We start from the raw sequence: 11,256 nt of genomic DNA, 5'->3' as shown, positions 1-11,256 counted from the left end.
GGCGAGGAAGGAGCCCAAATTTCTGGAGCCCAAAACAGGGTCTGTCCCAAAAGCTAGGTTGCTTCTGTCTGTCCCGAAGCTGTGTAGCTTCTGCAGCCCACAATCTTGCTAGCACAGACTGGAGCCCACGTGAACTAGAGCAAAGATGGCTCTCCTTCTGGCTCAGGCCTTGAGACTGCTCCCGGGAAGACACCACTCCTCGGGCAGGAAAGGTGCTGGACGACAGGAACCAGAAATGGGATCTTTCAGAGAAGCTGTGACACTTCTCCAGGCCGCCCTCTCCCTGGCAGTGCACCAGAGCAAAGATGGCTCTCCTTCTGTGTCAGGCCTTGAGACTGCTTTGGGGCGGACACCCCTCCTTGGGTGGGGAAGGTGCTGGGTGACTGGAACCAGAAACGGGATCTTTCCCAGAAACTGTGATGCTTCTCTAGGCTTCCCTCTCCCCAGCAGTGCATCGGAGCAAAGATGACTCTCCTCATACCAGCATTTTCTTATCTCAATATTCTATAGTGACTATAGAATCCTGAATTCACCAAACATATCACTATGGTCAATTAGAAATGCCTCCCTAATTCTGTTCTATCTAGAGATGCACAGGTGAACCATCTGGCCAGTGAGATGTCAGCACAGACTAGATCTGCCATGAATTATTCAGTGATGTATGGAATGAGTAGCCCAGAACAACTTGACTTTAGACAACAGAAACTTTGATCTTAGTTACTCCATCTTGGGTATAAATGCCAAGAAAAATGATTCTATATGTCTTGTTTATAACCACACATGGTGGCCAACAACTGTACCTGCCAGCACACCTGGAGGTACAAATTGATAAAATGCAATCCCCTCTACTGGGGTTATAGAAGGATAGCCCCAAGACAAACATGTATCAGGCACACTGTCAGTAATGGGCCCCTGCCTCAGTTTCTAGGCTCCAGCTCAAGTCTTTTCCTGCCCATGACCTTTAGACTACTCTCAATGGCACCTAGAGTGGCTGGTCACTAGCACATGGATTTGTCGTCTGTAAGCCTGAACAGCTCAATGCTGGAAGGTCCTAAGCTTCCCATAGGTTCTTATTCTGTGCCTGCATCATCTCTCTGTTGGAGTTTATGGTAGCCTCTCACTACTGCAGACTCCGTAGTACTTTCTTGGCCATTTTGTCATGTAATGTCTTAGGAGTTTGAAAGCTAATGTTTGTAACTTAGAATAAAATAATCTGTATGACTAGTTAGATGGCTCAACAGATAACCATTCTGAGTTCGATCTCTGTGATTCGTCCACCAATTTCTCTAAGTTCTCTGACTTCCCCAGATGTACTCTGGAATGCATATATAGAGAGAGACAAAATAAATAAAAATTTAAATTAAAAACATAATCTGTAGCTGTGAATGGTGGCGCACACCTTTAATCCCAGCACTCAGGAGGCAGAGGCAGGTGGAGTTTGAGGCCAGCCTGGTCTACAAAGTGAGTTCCAGGACAGCCAGGTCTATACAGAGAAACCCTGTCTCAAAAACGCAAAAATAAATAAATAAATAAATAAATAAATAAATAAATAAATAAATCTGTTTGTCAGTGATCAGCTATCAAGAGAAATCAAATTACTTGGCAAATTCCAGCCAACAGAACTGACAAAATTTGAAATTTTTTTGGTCATTCAATAAATTCTGACATAGTAGAAAGACACAAATATGGCCATTTGTATTTCTGCCATTGCCCACGCATGACAGATGTCAACAGAAAATGATGGAAAACAGAACTGACTCCATTGGTCCAAGTTTGTACCCTCTACCTTATTCCTGTCTGGAAAGTTGACTCTAGAGGGACCAGAGGGCAGGCAGAAGTCTTATAGCCATGCTGATAAATCCCACATGAATAGAAGGGACAAGCAGAGAATCAAAGGAAACCTGGAACCTAGCTCGTCCCTTAGCACCTACACCAACCTAAAACAGGCTCTGTGGGATCCATGTTACCTGTAACAGAACTACATTCATGAAGATACTCAGAGAGTCAAATATGTTATTCCTATTTGCATAAGCTCCCCTGTTTCAGATTCAGAGATTTTTTTCTGACTCTCTTTCCTAGAAGATTCGACACAGTCTGAGAAGGAACATCATAACAAGACAGTTCTCCACTGTCTGATCATAATTTAAGACAACAGGTACTTCTACAGGACCCACCCACCTACATGCTAGAAATGAGAAACTGGGCACAATATCTAGAAGCTGCAGCCCAGTTTCCAGGAGCACAGTGAAAACTTTCTGCTACTGGGTAAGTCTCATAACATACCTGCTGGACTTCGGATGCCCAAATGCCTTCATCCCCATATAATGTCAGTACAGTACAGCTACCTGCACTCACATGACCTCACATCTCTTCTGGTATAAGAGGCCATGCATCCTTCTCAGCAGAGCCTCCTGCCCTACCCAGGCGACAGCACTGTCACTCTCCAGCTTTCTGGACTGGCTCTTCCACTGCAAGTGCTCGCTATAGGACCTCCTGTCCTATCTCTATTTGGTCAACTTCCACATGCACTTCTGTGCTCTCCCTGCTCCAGTTCTCGACAACCTTCTTTCAGTACAGACGACACACCATCTATGTGTTGGTGAATTAATGAACTTCCCTTCTTTCTTTCAGACTCAAGCCTCTGGTGCCCAACTGTCAGGTCAGCCTGACATCCCACTTGGATGATTCCCAGAGTCTTCAGCTGAACATGCTGAAACTTCAATTTTTATTTTATTAAAACCAAAAAGCAGATATCATTAAAAATGGCTATTATCAGAAAACAGAAATAACAAATGTCAGCCAAACTGTAAAAAACCAAGTTAAAACATTGGTACATGCCTATTCTTGGTGGAAACTTAAAATGTTGCAATGTCTGAATGAAATAAAAATACAGGCATAGCCGGGTGGTGGTGGCGCAAACCTTTAATCCCAGCACTTGGGAGGCAGAGGCAGGTGGATTTCTGAGTTTGAGGCCAGCCTGGTCTACAGTGTGAGTTCCAGGACAGCCAGGGCTACACAGAGAAACCCTGTCTTGAAAAAAACCAAAACAAACAAACAAAAAATACAGTCGTTTCTACAGTAAAAATAAACAGAATCCTCATTGATTTGGAAATTCTGCTCTGAATATAAATTTCAAAGAGTAAATGCAGAGACTCTACTACACGTCTGTGCAGCTTTGCTCTGAACAGCACTGCTCAGGACGGTCTCATAATCAACAGGTAGAAACAGCAATTGCACAGCACCAAATGACTGCAAAAGCAAACTATGCCATTGACACACATGGAACATTATTCAGCCTAGCAGTGAAAGGAAACCATCTGTAGTGATGAGGCATGGAAACCAGGGCCAACAAAGGGCACATGAGGCAAGAACTTCACCCAGTGTGCTATAGCCCCCAAAGAAAGGGAACTCAGACTTATGTTACAACATGGAATAAATTTGAAGATATTGTGCTAAGTAAAATAAAGCAATCATCAAAGGACAGAAACTACAAGATTCCATGCATACAAAGTACCTAGTGTTATCAAATTCATGGACTTAGAAAGTGAAATGGTATTTGGAAAATTATGGGAAGTGGAGCAAATAGAGAGCTGTTGTTAGTCACTGGAAAAAAATGATTCTCTCTTCAGTCACTCTAGACTGTGTGCTCTAGAGCTGTTATTCCCAAGTGGGGAATGAGGTTACCTATTCTCCTATGGACAAGTACAGCTTGCTGTGTTGCCTAGACTATGACAAATCCTGGTTATCAGAGGGAAAAGGATTGTCACTGCTTAGCAAGCTGAAGAGGGGTGTCCCTGGGATGCAAGAGATCTGATAGGGTGTATGGCTCATGTCCAGTGATTGAAAATGAGAGCTAGCTAGATGGTTCAATGGGCAAAGGTATTTGCGACAAACCTGAAGATAATGCAAGTTTGATCTCTAGAATCCACATGGTAGGAAAGAAAAACTCATTCTTGGAAGCTCCATTCTGACCTCTACACAGGAGCCATGGTAAGCATGTTCAGGCCCCCATATACACATAACAAATGCATGGGATAATAAAAATGCACAAAATTGATGGATACTTACATTCAATTTTTATATGACTATGAACAGTCTAGGATCAGCAAACTACAGTCTACAGCATTTTATTGTAACATTGCAACATCCAATTGAGTAGTTGAAACAGAATCACTAAGTCTTGTAATATTTGCTTAACTTCCTAGACCCTTTACTGAGGAAGTTTTGATGACTCCTGGTCTAGACCTATCTACTACTGGGTACTTGCAGAGAGCAAAGGTGATATCAAATAATGGATTGTAACTAGCTATGATTATCCGACTTGTTACATAAAGGAGATGCATAATATTTACATTACTTTTATGTAAATATTTATATATTGGGAATGTTTATATAATAGGAATGTAGCTCAGTTCGTAGAATGTTTGCCTAAAAGGCACAAAGCCTTGGATTCAGTCCCCAGCAAAGCATAATCTGGCATTGTAGTGCATACTTGTAATTACAGCACTGATCACACTGTAATCACAGCTAGCCGTGTGTGTGTGTGTGTGTGTGTGTGTGTGTGTATGTGTGTGTGTGTGTGTATCCTAAAGATAGATAGATAGATAGATAGATAGATAGATAGATAGATAGATAGATAGATAGATAGAAATAGCCACAAAAAGGTGTAATCATTACCTCAAGACCCAAAGGAATCTTCTGGGGAAAAGGTTTGTGTCTGGTTGTACACAATCCATAAGACAGAGATCTGACTTTTCACTGCTTTTATGTGCATATAGCTTAAGATAACATGAGTAGGTGCTGGCTTGACAGAAACTATCCACAGTAATGTTCTGATGTGGTTGATATGAGCTACAGTCCCCAAAATTCCATGTTGTGTAGGTTTCTGGTCAGCCCTGCGATCTTCATGACAGATCTGAAAATCAGGGTACAAGCATTGATCATTTTCTACTGTACTTTGTCACTGGTCTGACACATAGCCAAGCCTGAAGTGTTCCCTCTTCCCTGAGTCCTGATTCAGCTTCTCTCACTCCTAGGCTGGGTATGGACAAACAACTCCAGGATGAAAGTCTCCGGCTCCTTCATAACACCAGCATAGCTGCCAGGATCACAAGTCCAAACTATTCTCTGCTCTCCAGCTCAATCTGCACTCCTGTCCCACATCCATCTTCCATTCATAAGCACCCCTAGCATCCAGGAATCTAACATTCGTCAAAAAGGATTCAGCTACAGATCGGCGGGATCCCTCTGTGCTTCTGCTTCTCTCTGTGAACTCTGATTTCTATACCATGGTAGTAGATGATGGATATACAGAGTCTCCGAGGGCCTCCAACTACAGTGGAAGGAAAGGAGACCCAAACTACCGAAATAGGAGGGAAACAGGATGGAAAGAAGAAAATAAACAGTATGCTTGGGGAGGAGGTAGGAGTCACAGAGGCGATGTGGACAGCCAATATAATCTTGGCTTTACCAGGTATGTGACCTTGGCTATGTCACTAGTGGCATCTTACTTTCTTTCACTTGGCCCATATGGTAACTAAAAACAAGGCGAAAACATGACATCTTTTCCCTTTGTTTTTTGTCTGTCATTTTTACTTTGGCTGAAAGGACAAAGATGCCACTGTCCTTAACCTTTCCTCTTGAGTCGCCTTAGTTTGCTGGCACAAATCCCACAGGACAGCTCCTTGCCCAGATGAGGGCAATTATCCATGATGGTGAAGCCATACCTTGTAATTATCTAAGAACCAAGTGATATCCCCAAGTGATGACAATGCTGAAGAGATCTTTGAATCATCTTACAGAACCAGAACCATGAGAAGGATAACCAGACCATTATTCCACCAAGGCTGCCTACTCATGCATACTTCTGTGTCCACTGCCCTAGCTCTTCCTTTCCTAAATCTAAGCTGATGTCAGCATCCCAAAGTTGATTTGTGATTACTTCAGCCCTTTATCTGTTCCTGTTCCCAATGCAGTCACAACAAAAATGTTTCTATTTCCCCAGTAGTTGACCCTTATTTGACAGAGAGCTGGACCTAGCCTCTTGGGGCTACTAGGAATGAGAGGTGTTGCCCTAAAGGCTCTGGTAACAATACTGAAGGATGTGATGTTTCTATTGGACCTTGCAGGTACACAGATTAAGTGTAGCACTTTCTCACCTCACCTGGAAGGAGTTTGGGTGCATTGGTAGAGTTAGAAAAGGTGTTTCTGTTAGCTACGAAGCAAAGCAGCATCTTCAGGAGAAAATGCCTGTGTTAATGTACATTCAAAGTATCCTTTCTTTCCTTCCTACTGAAAACGTATGCTATCTGCTAAGCATGCCCAGGGGCACTTCTGTCCATCACTCTAATCTTTCACATAGGTGTTCTATGGCTTTAAACATTGTTTACACTGAAAATTATGACCTTAAACTGAGCAGGCACAAGGATTTACTAAGAAACTGAGCAAGCTCAAGAATCAGGCAACCCCTATCTGAGTATTATATCCATGCTTAAAATCTTCATGCTTCACTTGTTCTAGTAGGACATGGCTTGAGAAATGTCGATTGTGCTCTCTTTGTTTGCTACAGGTAACAAAACTTCTCCCACCTTTTTAACATCTTGGCAGTATTTATTTCAGATCTGTGCTCAAGACCTGAAGCCACTGCACTGGGTTACAATCCTGCAAATACGAAAAAGTAATTTCATGAAACTGTGGGCTCTTAGCCATTTGCTGTAACAAACCAGCCTGGTGCTCTGCAGCCTTCAGCACTATAAAACCAGTGAAATTACGACCCCCACTTGGAATGTATCCTGTTATGTTTTCAAGACTAAAATGTAAACACATACCATACATTATATCTATAGACCAATTGTGCTGGGGTTACAGGGCCATTGTTGCTGTTTGTGAATGATCAATGGTCAACCACATGCTGTAATCTCCCATTGGCTATTTCCATTGTTCTTTAATGCCCCACTGATCTTTTGGAAATGAAGGGATTTCACATAAAATGCATAGCTTAATGAACTTTAATCTTACCCATAATTAGATAATAAAATTAGTTACATGCAGTAATTAAAAGGATTGTGATAAGAGACAATCTGTCACTCATTTTGATCCTCTTCCCCAACAGAAATTCAGCTTGGAGGAGACTAGAAATCAGATAATGACCCTTTAGGACAGAACTGGCTCAATGGGCAAAGCATCTTATTTGCAACCCTAAGAACCTGAGTTCCATCACTGGGACCCATATGGTGGAAGAATATCAACATGTGTGAAATGTCCCCTGATATGCAGCATGGGTTCTAGTACACAAACATATGCACTAGGAGAAGGTTGTGGTGGTAATAATATAAAGGATTAATTACAGCAGAAGAAGAAGGAGGAGGAGGAGGAGGAGGAGGAGGAGGAGGAACCAATGACCCTCCTTTAGGCAGGAAGGCTCTGTTGCCTGTTCAAGGGGAAAGTGCTCAGAGATTTCCCACATCAGTCAGGACTGATACCGTTTGAGAAGCTTTGACAGAAGGCCTTCAGTTTTAAAGCTTAGGCTTTGACTTCTAAGTGAACAGGGAGTAAACTGTTTGCTTTTAAACCAGAGAGTTTGATTTTCCAGATTGCCTCCAGCTGGTTTATCTAGCACACATTAGCCATTGCTAACTCTTTTGCATAATGTAGAACTTGCAGTTCCTTTTTTTTTTTTCCTGGAAATTCAGATGTGGCACGTCTAGGAGAGGACAAGTAATCCCACATTTGTAAACAAGAAACGTGGGTAGTTTTGTGATGTGGCAAGGAATTGATTTTGTTCAGTCTCACTTTAGAAACGCCTGACAAGATTTCAAAATGAGGATCGAGACAGTGATAAGGCATCCAGACCAGCTCTTCCTAGGAAGAAAAGAAAAATGAAAGAAAATAATATTTTAGAACTAACTCATAATACACAGAAGCATCGGAGAACTATCAGATGCACTGAACTCATCAGGCATTGGGAGCTCTATGAGGACAAATGCACAGAAGTGACTTTAGTGTTGGCATAGCATTTACCTCAAAGTATTTGCTGAACCTGAAGCTAACCTACAAGCTGAGGAGCTGCACTTGTTATAGGAGAGAAGCTAAAAGGAGACATGAGGTAGGGACTGGACATGAAGTAGTAGCGGTGGATATCGCTCTGCCTGTGAGGAACAAGAGTACCATTCATGGTTCCCCCGAAAGGAGGGGCCCTGGGATGCACACAGATATTAGAAGAATCTCCTGAATCCTAGCAATGTTACCAATCACAAATATGGTAATTTCAACTGGATATATATTCCCATCTTTCCATACTCTGATTTCCAAAGGCAAAAGTGGATCTCAAGGGGAGATATTATCATATTATCTTCAAAATTGCTCACACAGTATCTACTCACAAATAAATAAGTTACCAAAACCAATGAAACAAATTAAAGATAGAAAACTCCAGAATTAAAGAAGACAAATGTAGAGAGAAATCCAAAGAGGTCCTGATACTGGCCTTATAACATAAGAAACCCCCAAATACATGTAATTAATATGTACACACAAGTTTTAGAAAAGAAGTAAATCCAAATGAAAAATCTCCATGAGAAAATATAATAAAGCAAAGAACTCATTAAACTTAATGGTAAAGTAGACACAGTTGGAGAAAGAATTAGTGAATTCAAAGAGAAGTATCAGAGGGTTTGTACTAAATGAAGATCATGCACAGGAAGTACTGGCATGGACCAAGGCAACACATGAGACCCCATGTGCTGGATGAAGGCCAACACACATGTGATTGGACTTCTGCAAGAAAGGGCACTGGGGAGGTTGTCATTTTTATGGAATGATAGAATTTCCCAAAACTGACAAAATAGGTCACGACAGTTTCCAGAAGTGTTATAAACTTTTAACAATAAATACAAAGAAAATCATTTTTAACTACAGTAGTAAAGCTACTTTTAACTGTAAAAGCACTTGGGAATTTTTGCTTCCTTTAGTTTTTAAAATTTAAAAACCAAAGCTGAAGACACATTCAAATTTTCACTCACTGGTTTATCATCAACTTCTTTCCATGACTCTCCAGGAGCTGAGCTATATAGCAAGGGTGGGGTGTGCTTTCTACCAATACATTCTGGGCCACTGTACTACTTTGTTTTCTGCTGCTAACAATACAATACCTCAAACTGAGAAAATTATAAGGAAGAGAGGTTCATTTTGGCCACAGCTCTAATTCGAGATCAAGGGCTATATCTACCCTTGTTGGCTGGTAGAGTCCCGGGTTGGCTCGGAGTATCACATAGAACGAGACAAAGGACACATGTGTATGTGGAAAGAGCATATGCATGTGCTTTCTAGTCTTTTTCCCTCTTCTTATAAAGTTACCAATAGTACTTAATCATAGACGCTCTGTGGCAGGAGGCCCACAACTGGGAAGAACCAGGCAAGGAATAAGTTCCCAATGCAAAATGTCTCCCAAACAGAAAAATGAGTGACCCCAAGCCTTTTGCCCCACTTTACTACTTGTGGCCTACAAGGTATTCAGAAAACTGGAAGAAACCTCAAAGAAGATCTTTTATCTCCTCAAAGATAAAGCTTTGAGGAGATAAAAGAATAGGAATATGATAAACAGCAGGCTCAATGTGCAAGAGCTGCCACAGGTAGCTTAGCACCTTTGAGTTGGGGAGAAAGGTTGAAGTTTAATCACATTCTCTTCTAGTTCTTTAGCATTCTCATAGAGCTGCTAAAACTGTGGCCAGGAAGGACATTTTAGTCTAGCCAGTACCCATGTAATAAACAAAAAAGACGATGGAAATATGACTAGCCTACTTTTTTTTTTTCCAAAAGGAAGAATCATCTTTTTGACAAAAGTCTGAGGAAGACTGTCAAAGAGGATCAACAGTTACCTTTGACTCTGTTTCTAGACTCAGAGGAGCCCACACATGATGGGGACCTTCTCCAGCTTGATTAACGGAGGACTACAGGCTGTTCAGACTTCTATATTTTCTGGCTCTGCATAACAGCAGCTAGATATCAATATCAGTCGCATATTTTGCTTGTATTTCCTCAGACCCACTTTCAGTCCTCAATCCTCACTGGAATTGAAAAGCAAATAGAGCAGGACCACTTCACACTTCCTTGAGCATGGGCGTTAGAATGATTCACCACTCCTAGTACTAGCTGGTGTTCACATCCCACTGCTAGGAAGAGATAGCTTTTCAAAAGTCAACTCTAACATTGTTGTCCAGGCACCCATTTCAGCATTCCTTGACTTCCAAACACAAGTTCCCACACTGCCTGACCCATTCCAGTTGGCATCTGGGACAACTCACTCACTAAACCATCACTACCTACAAGCCTCATAATTTTTTTAAATCAAAAACTCCCAATTCTCTCCCAGGTACTCTCAATATTCCCTCAATCCTGAAGCCAAGAGGGGAAGTTCCTCTCATGCATAAGTTTTTGGTCACCATCTGACTCTGTCCTTAATATTCCAGTGGCAACAGGCCTATAATGGCAATCAAAAGTGCTGATGGTACCTTTGTATTCTACAAAGACATAATTCTCATGCAAGCTTTCAAGTTCACACCCTAGACCTAAATAATACCTTCCGCTATTCCCCAATATGTCTGATTTTCAGTTCCTATTTGTCTTTGGGTGATGAATTCCTGTGCTCATCAACAAATGAACTCAGACTGTCCCATGCTAGGGTTTCCAAGATAGGTACTCATGGCTTAGGTAAGATTCTTTCTCCATTAGAGAGCCTTCCCAATAACCTTCTTATGTAGATTGCTTGGTCATCTTCATCCCAGCAGAAGAAAATCTGTTATCTCAAATATGCCAGATGTTGCAAAAGATGACTTCCTGTGGTAACCAAGTCTCCCCTATCTGTGGCACAAGTATATCCCACAAAAGGTCCAATTCTAAGGCTAATGTAGTGTAGTTCTAGGATGTGGGAACTAAAAAGGGGCCTGAGGAAGAGGGAGGAGGGAGGATAGCCCACATCCAGCCAGAGTTCCACCTAAGCTCTGGACAGGTGGACATGGGAGGGCTGTCAGATGCTTTTCACTCAGCCCCATGTGGGCATTCAAGCCTCTGACCCATTTGACAGGGGGTGGACAAGGGGCAGCCCCTGAAACCAAAAGGGGCCCCAGGGTTAAACCCTGTAGCACCAGGGTTATGGGAGAGAGGGCATAGGAAAGAGAGGTTCCCACACAGGTGAGAGTCTGTGCAGCTGGACAGAGACAGTCTGTGGTTTTAGAGCTTTATTGTAGAATTGCAGGGGGA

Source organism: Mus pahari, chromosome 10 (assembly GCF_900095145.1).
Source record: "Mus pahari chromosome 10, PAHARI_EIJ_v1.1, whole genome shotgun sequence".
Taxonomy (NCBI): Eukaryota; Metazoa; Chordata; class Mammalia; order Rodentia; family Muridae; genus Mus; species Mus pahari.
This window is presented reverse-complemented; position numbering follows the sequence as displayed.